General features: G+C 34.6%; 1 protein-coding gene and 1 pseudogene across 2 annotated transcripts in view; both read right to left on the reverse strand.

The window, feature by feature from the left end:
- The window catches only part of LOC125867885 (acetyl-CoA acetyltransferase, cytosolic 1), a 934,067-nt gene that overhangs the window by 404,682 nt on the left and 517,067 nt on the right, over positions 1–12,318 (reverse strand). The window lies entirely within an intron of this gene.
- Positions 7,986–8,415, reverse strand: LOC125867893 (uncharacterized; annotated as a pseudogene).

The raw sequence follows: 12,318 nt of genomic DNA on the forward strand, positions 1-12,318 counted from the left end.
TAAATTGCCCTATCACAGTCTCTCAGAAAGTCACCTCAGAAGATCTCGTAGAGTTAGAAATAGTAGACTTTGATGTCATTCTAGGAATGGATTGGTTACATTCCTCTTATGCCTCAGTCGATTGTAGAACTAGAATCATTCGTTTTAAGTTTCCAAACAAACCAATCCTAGAATGGAAGGGTAGTAGCTTAGCTCCTATGGGTCGATTCATTTCTTACCTTAAGGCTAGAAAGATAATTTCTAAGGGGTATATCTATCATCTAGTTCGAGGTAAGGATTCAAGCTCCAAAACCCCAACTCTTGAGTAAGTTCCAGTGGTTAACGAGTTCCCAGAAGTTTTTCTAGAAGATCTTCCCGGAGTTTCTCCCGAAAAGGTAATTGACTTCAGAATAGATCTCCTTCTAGATACCCAATCTCCATTCCTCCTTACAGAATGGCTCCAACTGATCTTAAGGAATTGACAGAGCAGTTGAAAGACCTTGTAGATAAGGGCAGACCTAGTATTTCCCCATGAGGTGCGGCAATGTTATTTGTGAAAAAGAAAGATGGCTCTCTCAGAATGTGTATTGACTATAGGTCGTTGAACAAGGTCACAATCAAGAATAAGTACCCTATCCCCAGGATTGATGACTTGTTTGACCAAGTTCAGGGTGCTAGTCATTTCTCTAAGATAAACCTAAGATCCGGTTATCATCAACTCAGAGTCAGAGATAGTAATATCCCAAAAATAGCCTTCAAAACTCGGTATGGTCATTATGAATTTGTAGTTATGTCATTTGGACTAACCAATGCTCCTGTAACTTTCATGGACTTGATGAACACAGTGTTCAAGCAGTATTTGGAATTGTTCGTTGTCGTCTTTATTGATGATATCCTCATTTACTCTAGGAAAGAGGAAGAACATGTGACTCATTTGAGGGTTGTCCTGCAAACTCTCAAAGATCGCCAGTTGTTTCCTAAGTTTAGCAAATGCAATTTTTGGTTGCAATTTGTTTCTTTCCATGGGCATGTAGTGTCTAGAGAAGGAATCCGAGTGGATTCTCAAAAAATAGAAGCAGTGAAATTATGGCCCAGACCTACCTCTCCCACTGACATTAGAAGTTTCTTGAGTTTGGCTAGTTATTACAAAAGATTCGTAGAAGGATTTTTATCCATAACCTCTCCATTGACTAGGTTGACTCAGAAATAGGTCAAATTTTAGTGGTCAGACGATTGTGAGAAAAGCTTTGCAGAACTGAAAACTAGGTTGACTACAACTCCTGTTTTGACTCTACTAGAGGGTTCAGAAGGCTATGTGATCTATTGCGATGCATCCAGAGTCGGCCTAGGTTGTGTGTTGATTCAGCGAGATAAGGTTATAACTTATGCTTCTAGACAGCTTAAGGTGCATGAGAAGAATTATCCGACTCATAACCTCGAGTTTGCAGCGGTTGTGTTTGCACTGAAGATTTGGAGACACTACTTGTATGGTGTTCACGTAGATGTGTTCACAGACCATAAGAGCCTTAAGTATGTATTCACCCAGAAAAAATTGAATATTCGCCAGAGGAGATGACATGAGTTTCTCAAGGACTCCGATATGAGTGTACATTTACCATCCTGGGTAAGGCCAACATAGTAACAGATGCTTTTAGTAGACTATCTATGGGTAGTGTAGCACATGTCGAGGAAGAAAGGAAAGAACTAGCGAAGGATGTTCACATGCTTGCTCAGTTGGGAGTTCGCCTTAAGAGCATATCAGATGGAGGTGTACCAGTTCAGAATGGGTCAGAATCTTCGTTGGTAGCGGAGGATAAGGGAAAATTGGACAGTGATCCTATATTACTTCAGTTTGAAGGTTCAGTTCACCAATAGAAAGTAGAGGTTTTCACCCAAGGGGAGGTGGTCACTTATGTATTCCTAAGGTGGATGAGTAGATTAAGCAACCTTGATTGGGCCTGATTCAGTTCATGATGTAATGGAAAAAGTTCAGCTCGTTAGAAATAGACTGAAGACAGAAGTCCTATGCAGAAGAGACTTAGAGTTTGAGATAGACGATTAGGTTTTCCTGAAAGTATCACCATGAAAGGGTGGTGAGAATTGACAAACTAGGTTGGGAAGTAGAAGCAACCATGGAGGCCTAGTATCCTCATCTATTTCCTTCTGATTCCATTTTAGCTCGAGATAATAAGTTTCCTCTCTAGTCTTTCAGATTACTCATGTGTAAATTCAGTCTTAGTATCATGTTCCTTCAGTGTTCTTGCATTTTCAGCGTATTCCCATGTTTTGCAACTCAGTTTAGTCAGAAATCAGTTTCTAGTACTTAGTGGTAGGGATTGCAACTCCTTCCCTCCGTACTCAAATTGTTTAGACTTTATTCGAGGATGAATGTTCCTAAGAGGGAGATATTGTAACACCTCAGTTCTTACACTGAAGAAAAATCCTAGTTTTTAGAAAATTGGTGCCAGTACCAATGGAACCACCCATCAACCGCAGGTAGAACCATGGGCCGTAGGTGGGGTTCCGTCGTTGGGCACCAAATGTTTAAAGTCTCAGATCCCACCCACGATCAACTAGTACAGTCCGTGGTTGGACCTACGGACCGTAGATCTGAATGTAAGTTAAGGTCAACAGCCAATTAGAGGGAAATTGATGATTGGGTCAACTTCAAATGGTCATCACTCTTAACACAAAAGAAATTAGGTGGCCCATACCCTACTATATGATAGATAATTGAATCATTTTTCCAACTCCACCAAGTTTGCTAAAATCCCATCTCAAGTAAAAGGTTATGCTCATTTTAGTGAAGCCCTATCGGGCAGACTTGACCTACGACCCAACCTACGGACCGTACGTTGACCTACGGCTCATAGGTCCCTCCGTGGGTAGTTTTCAGAAACTTTTAAGTTAGGGTCATTTAGGTCTTTTTTTATGCATTGGGCACTTAAACTTCGTTGTTTTACACCTAAACTACGTCGTTTTACTCAGAATAAGTCTGATAACTTAGTCAAACATATCCAGAACCCTTTTCACCAAAACAATCATCACAAAATATGAGAAAAGAGGCGACCTAAACCCTTCCAAGAACGCAGCAAGTTTTCTTCAGTTCCCACCCCAAAATCAAAATATTTCTCCGTGAATTTTGTCACCGAGTATGTGGAATTTCACTAATGGGTTCTTTTCGCCCATTAGGTCCCTAGAATTCAATCAGATTCTTGATTCCCTTATTATTAACTCGACCTAGGGTTTCTAGAACTTCAGCAGATTATAATGAATTAGTTGCTTATTGTTCCAAATCAGTTTATCATGGCTTTTAGCATGTTTTAGTATAGATTCCTTCATAAATTAAGAACCCTATCTATGTAGTTCTTTAGTTCATGAATTACAATTACTAGGTCAGCTATTTCAGAAAATTCATATATTTCAGACATACATGCCTCAGTTTTGAATGTGTCATTATCAGTATATTAATGTTGCATTCTCAGATTTTGCATGTCAGTATTTTGAGCAATCCATACTACAGTATTTTAGTTATAATGTGTTAAATTGCATAATCAATTGGGAGAATCTTAATACCGAGTTGGACTACGGTCAGTCACCCTTATAGTCCCAGAACTACGTGCCCCTTAGGTTGTAAGTCCCCTCTGTGGGCATCATTTTAGTGATCACGCCAGTCATGCCTCTATACCTTTGGCAGGGTATATTGAGTCCTCTCGATGGGGCGTATATATCGAACTCCATATTTAGCTCATGTGGTTTTATGTCGATTATTAGTAGCTCCTGCAGTTCAGTCAGTCTCTATTGCATTGACCATACTATCAGTACATTTCAGTTTTAAGTTTCAACACGTTATAAAATTGGTCATTAATTCAGTTTAGTTCACATTCAGTATATTAAGTAACCTTATCATGTTCAATTATATCCTTGCTTTATTGTTTGTTCACTTATATGTTTATTTCAGCTTTTTTATTGTTTGTTCACTTATATGTTTATTTCAACTTTACTCTATCCGGCATGCTCAGTACCTTTCAAGTAATGACGCGTACTCTGCGCTACATCTTCTCGTGATGTAGGTTCAGGCCCTTAGCTCTCAAATCACGCATAGATCAGTTCTTGACCTCCAGTTCAGCAGCATTTGTGGTGAGTCCTCATTCTTTGAGGACGATTGACATGTTACCTTTTCATCTGTAGTCTTTTAAGTTTAGTTTTGCTAGAGTTAGCTGAGACATGTCTCAGCATCTCTAGTCAGTTAGAGGCTTATTTCAGACATAGTTAGATTCAGCTTCAGAATTTGAGTTTGACCATTCAGTTGTTGTTAAACTCTCACTTTTATATATTCAGATAGTTTATGGGTATTCCCCCATCATTTCAATTTATCTCATGATTTAGCTTCCGCACAGTATTTCTTTACTTTAGTTTATTTAGTATACTTATGATATGCCAGCAGGGTTAGTTGGGGTTACTCCTGATCCTAGGTCTCATGTCCGCGTCCTGTGGGTAACCTTGGGGAGTGATAGTTTTCTTAACTCGAAACTCATGAAAGTCGCAATGAGCAAACATAACACCTAAAAAGGCCAAAACAAGATTGAGACCTCTAAAAATTCAACGAAAACCTCCTCTAGGCCTAAAATCACCCCCTAATCAACGAAACTGTCATAAATTTAATCCAAGCATCTGAACCCCAAATCCATGAAAAGACTATGAATCTGAAACCGAAAACTCTTGTGGACAAATTTACTTATTCTAGGACTATTGGAATTAACAAAAATCCATTTTGAGACCTGAAACTCTACAAGACACCAAAAATCATTTTAAGCAACTTAAGCCTTTTGAATTCAAAATATTTAATAGCTAACGTTTTACTCAAAGTTTGAAACCAAATTCAAAATCCAATCAGAAATTACCCAGGGTCAATATCACGAGGGTAAAATGGTTATTTTACAAATATTCCAAAAATGACCTGCTAGGTCACTATACTTTGGTTGTCAAACTTTTGGAGAATAGTGGAATTGACGGTGCAACCTTTTTAACCTATAAGCTTCTTTATATTAAAGAAGAAAATATAAAAGAAAACAAGGTTTCAAAAATCTAAGGATTCTCATATATTGATCATTTGCATTTCTCCTTTGGTGAAGTTTTTGTTTTTAACAAAAAATAGTTCTTTTATTACATAAGGGTAGATGGAGGGGAAATGAGTGAAATAATTACGATATGGAGAATTGAACCGTCACCAATACGATGTTCAAAATTTAGGTAGTCAACCAATTGACCTACTGAGTTTTATTATGTAGTAAATAATGATATAGTTATCACTTTTTCCTATCAAGCAACAAATGTACAATAACAATCATGGAGAAATGTAATTGTAAGTGAGATAAGTTTTTCCTCATTTGGAATTGAACAATTATAACTAATGTGGTGACTTAGTAAAAGAAAATAATGCTACCAACAGTGTAGTTATAAGCGATGTAGTAACTTATTGAATAAATTAATTAAAAGGAATAATTTCAGAAGGTATTTTAGGAAAATAATGGATCATACTTGAAATTTCTATGTCCAAAGTGAAAATGTGATGTAAAGAAAATGAAACATTTGAAATAAATAAGCTTAGTAATAAATAACAAATGAGGAAAAAAAGCCCTCAATAGATTTCTAAATTTTAGATAATAACAGAGTACATAGCTCTATGAGAATTGAGGTTTTTAACCACCAAGCCGTTTGAAGGAGCTTTATGAGACCATTTAAGGGTGGCCAAATTAACCCATCAAATCATGACCCGGGCTTTAGGAACTTGTATGGAGGTCCTATTTCAATTTCAGAAGGCATAAATTATGTCGCAAAAGGCATAACAAGTTATCTCGTATTGTAAAATCGAATTCCTGCAGAACTCATGTTAAGTGAGGCAACAGTTCAATTTCTAAAACAAGTTATCCCCTAAAAGGTATAATAAGTTATGTTGTACTGCATAAGTTAATTCCTACTGAAGCTTATGTTGAGTGAGAAAAATATTTTCTGAACTTATGTCTAGCGAACTATGTCTTAAATATACTATACAACTTATGTTGCATAAGTTAATTACTAAATAACTTATGTGGAGCGAGATAAAAGTTCTCTTAACTTTTGTCTCGGTTTAATTAAATATATTTTGTTGAATCTGATTATAGGATATTATCAAGTAGGCAAGGCTCTCTAATAACATCCCAAGAATCTTGCATCAAAGAATTGTTATCTCCATATCCAAGTTTAAGTCACAATGATAATCATTTTAAAGATTTTGCATCATTGATCAAAACTTTCAACTTACTTGTGTTCACCTAGATGTATGAATTTTGTCGGATAGCATTGTCACACCCCTTTTTGTCAGGTTTGTTCAATTAAAATAACATTATTGAGAAGATATTATTTTATTTACCGAAATAGAGTCATCACTTGGAATTGAGTTATGGTGTCCCAAGTCGTATTTTTGAATCTCTAATCAAAAGAAAATGACTCTTTGCATTGGTCAATGAAAACAATGGACCAGGTAAGGAATTCTACTGATCCATTAAAAGGTATGAGGCACTCCTGAATCACGTAGTTCTAACACAATCGCTTTTATCAACTTATAGTTGACATATATTAGTGTTGGACAAATCAAATCGTTAATTATGCCTATGATTTACTTAAACTGTTCAATTTTATTAGTCTTAACTAAGATGCGAAGTTACAACCATGGCTTCGATATACATCGGTTAGAACACATGAACGTGACCTCGCCTTGGGTATCACATCCTAAATTTTAGCATATTCGTCTTGGTTAGACTAAAAGATATTATGTTATTAAAAGTGTGTAGGTCAATACGCGTATATGTTACCTTGTCATTTTATTTAGATTTCCTTATTTGATATGCGAAGTTGCGACCTCATGCAAGGCGATATATTATATGTTCCCTCTTTACAACGTAAGACTTATTGAAGAATTTATTCTACTATGTTGGGACAACTAATTTTGTCCCTTTTCTCTCATTCCTTCTATTGATTGCAACAGACATTCAATTAAAAAAAATCATCTTACCTTTAATAACTTTATTAAGTAATTAATCCCTTAGATTTCTTTCTTGAGCCAAAATTTTTATTGTTGGCGTATGCATTCAATAAACTCAAAAGTCTAATGCATTATTAACAATAAACAAACTGATTACCATGACCCTATTTGCCAAAATAAGTAACCAAATGTTATAGTGAACTACTCCCAATTAATCCAAATAAAATAGTTCACTTTAAACTTAAAATCAAGTAAGCAACACATGACAAATTATTAGAAAAAATAGAAGCATGCCAACCCCAAATTTAACTCATTTTTTTAAAATGGGTTGAAGCAGTAAATAAGCAAGATACACTAATACCCATTCATATTATAAATATCATAAGAGTTTATAACCTCAACTAATGGGTTTAGCTATTCATACTAGAAATGAAAAAGACAAGATAAAATATGTTGCGAAAATATCGTGGATTATTAACTAGCACACAATCACAAGCAACTAAATAGAAAAGAAAAATAACACAATGAATTAACGAGGTTAGGCTAGACTAATCCTCCAAGCAAATGTTGATAGAGTTTTTCACTATGAAAAATAGAAGAAGTGTAAAATCCTTTAGAATCTTCAACTACATCCCTTATCTATAGATCCCAAGTAGTCTCAAACCTATAAGGAAAAGGTTACCCTAATATTTAAAGAACAATATATTTCATTTCCAAATCTATTAGAACAAAGAGTGTTCTAAGATTAAACAATGAAGAAGATGCAAACTTGCTAAGTCAAAATGACCACGCAAGTGTAAGCAGTCGTACAAATATTATTGAATTTCTATTCCAGATATCATACCCACAAAGACTTGTCAATCAACTATTTATGAAATTAAACTAATTAATGTGCTGCCACAAGTGCCAAACTTCAAAAAAACAAAATTTAACTCAAGTTGGCACACTATGCGCCCTCCTTCTCCTTCTCCTTCTCCTTCTCCTCCTCCTCCTCCTCCTCCTCCTCCTCCTCCTCCTCCTTCTTCTTCTTCTTCTTCTGGAACCTCTTATGTCTTTTCACATTCCTTTTCTTCATCATCTTTTTCTCCTATCATGTTATTCCCATCCCTAACATCAGAAGAAGATATATTCTTGCTATCTCTAGCCCTAGTATTCACTTTTGGCTCCACACTCTTTTGATGTTCAACGTTTATTTTCTCTACTTCCTCCTCTTTCACAACATGTTTTAAACCCCCATCTCCTTTCTTTACACATCCATTTCTTCCAAGTAGTTTGAAGTCAAAAATTCTAGTTCTATCATTGTCAAAAATAAAGAAGTCTCCAAGCTCTAAGATGTTGTCCTTCATGAATTTTTCCCATCCATATTCAAAATAAATATCTTTTCCTGATTTGGTTACCCCTATAGGCCACATATTTCCAAACCGATCCCTAAGGAAATGTTTCTTGGTAATATTTCATTTTTGTAATCGGTATAACCTGTGGGAAGTTTCTGCGAAGAAAAAAAGATTGACTTTTGAAAAAATAAATGTAAAAGAACATTAATCTTTAAATCACATTGATCATATCATAAAAACAAAACAAGCTGCAGATTAAAAAATATTTCAAACTCAAAGTTTGAGACTTTTGATGTTAGAATTCAAGAATGTTACTATTTTAGAAACTATAAATGAAATGTAAGGTATTTTCATAGTTTTACCATAAAATTACATCCTTCAACACTAATAATATTGTTAGTTTGAAATGAAATATGCAATTTCTAACATTGATTGACTAAATTAAACATAATACTAATAAAAAGTAGGGATTTAACATCTATAAGAAATCGTATAAAATTTATTTGCATCACAAAAAAACATCTATCCACCTTGTACTTTCCCTCCCCTAATTAAAAGCACATAAATTCAAAAACTATTAATTGAAAATATTTTAAGAAAAAGAGTCAACAACAATCGTAGATTAAATACATGAATATAAGAACAGAAAAAGAAGATGCAAGGGAAAGTACAATTAAAAAATACAAAATAACACGAGGTATCCAAGTTTTACATATCTAAATCTCAACAAAGCCTTCCCCTCCCCTATGTATATCCCCTACTCGCATCTCCAAAAAAAAATTCAAGAAAAAAAGTTCCATCAAAGAACATGAGAGGGGGGAGTACACGTACCAGTCGCTTTGCACTGATTTCATGGATGAAAACCTTGAAGAAGCCCCTTTCCATGTTCTTTTTTATTGTTAAGGTTTAGGACGATAGCATAATTGAGGCGCAACCTCTTAACCCTAAAAGAGAAAAAGATTACAAATAATGAGAAGTTTATCATATGTTAATATTAAGCATGTTAAGGGGGTCGCATCAGGTCAGACCGGCCCATTAAAAATTACATTGATCTTCGGTCCCGAGCAGGGTTGGATCAGCTATAACTGGGCCGGTACCATTCGGGCTCAACAATGCAAAAATTCTGTATGGCTCAATCCACAACCCGCTAGCCCAATTCTTGGGCCAACTGTACCAGGTTCCAGTGGGCTTAAAGGACCGAGTCATTATATAATTTTTCTTATCAATGTTTATTAATTTGAAAGTTTTATTCAATTGTCAATATAGTGTATTGTTAACTATTTAATTTTGAAATAATTATAATTGTTTATAATGATAGAATACTTCTATATATATGTGTGTACCTAAACTGTATACCAAATACACCCAGAATATACTATTTATTAATATTATAATAACATATATATACTTACAATGTACACTAAATATACACACAATATACTATATATCATTTTAGAATATTTATATTATACTATATATACACACTTATAATGGATACCAAATATACACTCAATATACTATCTATAATAATAGTATATACAAGATATAAAAGTTACAATATATAAAAGGGAAAAAGGTCTGAAATATATCTGAAATTTGACCGAAATTGTTGTAACGATACCATACTTTGGAAATCACCTTTTACCCCCCGTACTATTTAATAGTGTATTTTAATAGTGTATTTTAAAAGTATATATGTGGCACGTGGACATTATAAATATTGCATAATTATAAATAGTAACGTGTCCACGCAGGCACATATATACTTCTAAAATACATTATTAAATAGTGCAGGGGGGTAAAAGGTCCTCCATAAAGTTTGGTATCATAACAGCGATTTCGGCCAAAGTTGAAGTATTTTTCAAACCATTTTCCCATAAACGGTACAACTTACAACTTACAAGATTCTAAAATAATAATATTTTGAATTTTTATGTGTCAATACTTGTTTAAGTAATATTTGCTAACATTAATTTTTCAACTATTGACTCATTATAGTGATTGCATAATTAATTTTCAATATATTCTTATGTAAAATAATTAAAATTATTTCATTGAAGTTATAAAAATTTTATTAAAAAGAAATAAGGAAATGCAAAGACTCAATACTACTACTTCTTCTTCTTCTTCTTATCTTCTTCCTCCTCTTCCTCTTCTTCCTCTTCTTCGTCTTCCTATTCTTCCACTTCTTCCTCTTCTTCCTCTTCTTCTTTCTCTTCTTCCTCTTCTTCTTCTTCTTCTTCTACTTCTTCTTCTTCCTCTTCCTCTTCTTCCTGTTCTTCCTCCTCCTCCTCCTCCTCCCCCTCCTCCTCCTCCTCCTTCTCCTCCTCCTCCTCCTCCTCCTCTTCTTCCTCTTTTTCCTCTTCTTGTATGAAGGTCGGAAAAATAGTAGAATATTCATCTTTCAAGATTATTAAAAGCTAGCGCATGGTGCATCTACCTCAAATGAATTGTTGAAAGCTATTGAAGAGTCTGAAGTTACCCTCATTGTTTTCTCAAAGACTTATGCTATGTCAAGGTGGTGCTTGGATGAAAAAGTAAAGAATATGGATTGCAAGACTCAATATGGACAAACAGTCATACCGGTCTTCTATTAATTGGATCCATCAGAAGTTCAGAACCAAAAGGAAAGCTTGTCAAAGCCTTTGCCAAACACGAATTAAAGTATAAGGATGATGTTGATAGTGCTTGTTTCCTTGCGGATACTGAAGAAAATAAAGAAATGCACTCTCTGCAAAATATCCTTCTCTCTAAACTGCTAAGGAAAAATTAAGAATACATGAATAATAAAGAGGACGGGAAGCACTTGATGGCTCGTAGACTTCGTTTTAAGAAGGTCTTAGTTGTGCTTGATGATATAAATCACAAAGACCATTTGGATAACCTAGCAGGGGATCTTGATTGCTTCGGCAAGGACAGTAGAATTATTGCAACAACAAGTGAAAAACATTTGATAGGGAAGAATGAAATAGTATATAAAGTGACTTTACTAGCTGGTCATCAAGCTATTCAATTGTTCAATCTACATGTGCTTTCAAGGAAGAAGTTGCAGATAAGTCATTTGAGAAGCTAATGTTGGAGGTGGTTGGTCATGCGAATGGAATTCCTTTAGCCCTAAAAGTCTGGGGTTCTTTCTTAGATAATAGAGACATAACTGTGTGGAAAAATGCTATAGAGAAAATGAAAATAAACTCTAAATCAGAATTCGTTGAAAATCTCAAAATTAGATATGATGGGCATGAGACCACACAATGAGATGTATTTCTATATTTATCATGCTTCTTACGAGGGGAAACAAAAGAATACATCATGCAAATTCGTGAGAGTTGATATTCTTGATTAAGTATCACATTGAGCGTTGTAATTGACAAATCTCTTGTGTTCATCTTTGGCGGTACAATTCAAATGCATGACTTAATATAAGATATGAATAAATATATAGTAGAAATACAAAATGATGATCCGGGTGAATATATAAGACTATGGGATGCTAAAGATTTCGAAGAAGTGATGGTCAACAATAGAGTAAATAGTCTAAACAATGCAATAATATTCAATTTATGGTTTTCATATACCAAAATTTGTTTATCTTATGCTGTTAAGTTATAAATTAGTCTAGTAGACGCTTAAAATGTGTCACAACCTGAGCCTACACCATGGACGTGGTCGCCACTCGAGAACCATGCAAACCCTCATCCTGGCTGACTACAAGCGGAAGACTAACTCAAGCATACAACGCTTAAAAACTGAATAAAAATTTATGAAACTCAAATACAAATCTTCAACTCAAATGAAAAACTCTGAATAAAACTAATATATTCAACTCGCTACAAAATAGGAAACTTAAGACTTTAAAACATTTAACAAAATAAATGAACAGACGTTTGAAACTCTACTATCTATCTATGAAGCCTCTAAATGACAAAGATGGAAGTCGCGAAAGGACCCACGACATCTTGACAAAATTGAAAAGTAAATGAA

Source organism: Solanum stenotomum, chromosome 6 (genome assembly GCF_019186545.1).
Source record: "Solanum stenotomum isolate F172 chromosome 6, ASM1918654v1, whole genome shotgun sequence".
Taxonomy (NCBI): domain Eukaryota; kingdom Viridiplantae; phylum Streptophyta; class Magnoliopsida; order Solanales; family Solanaceae; genus Solanum; species Solanum stenotomum.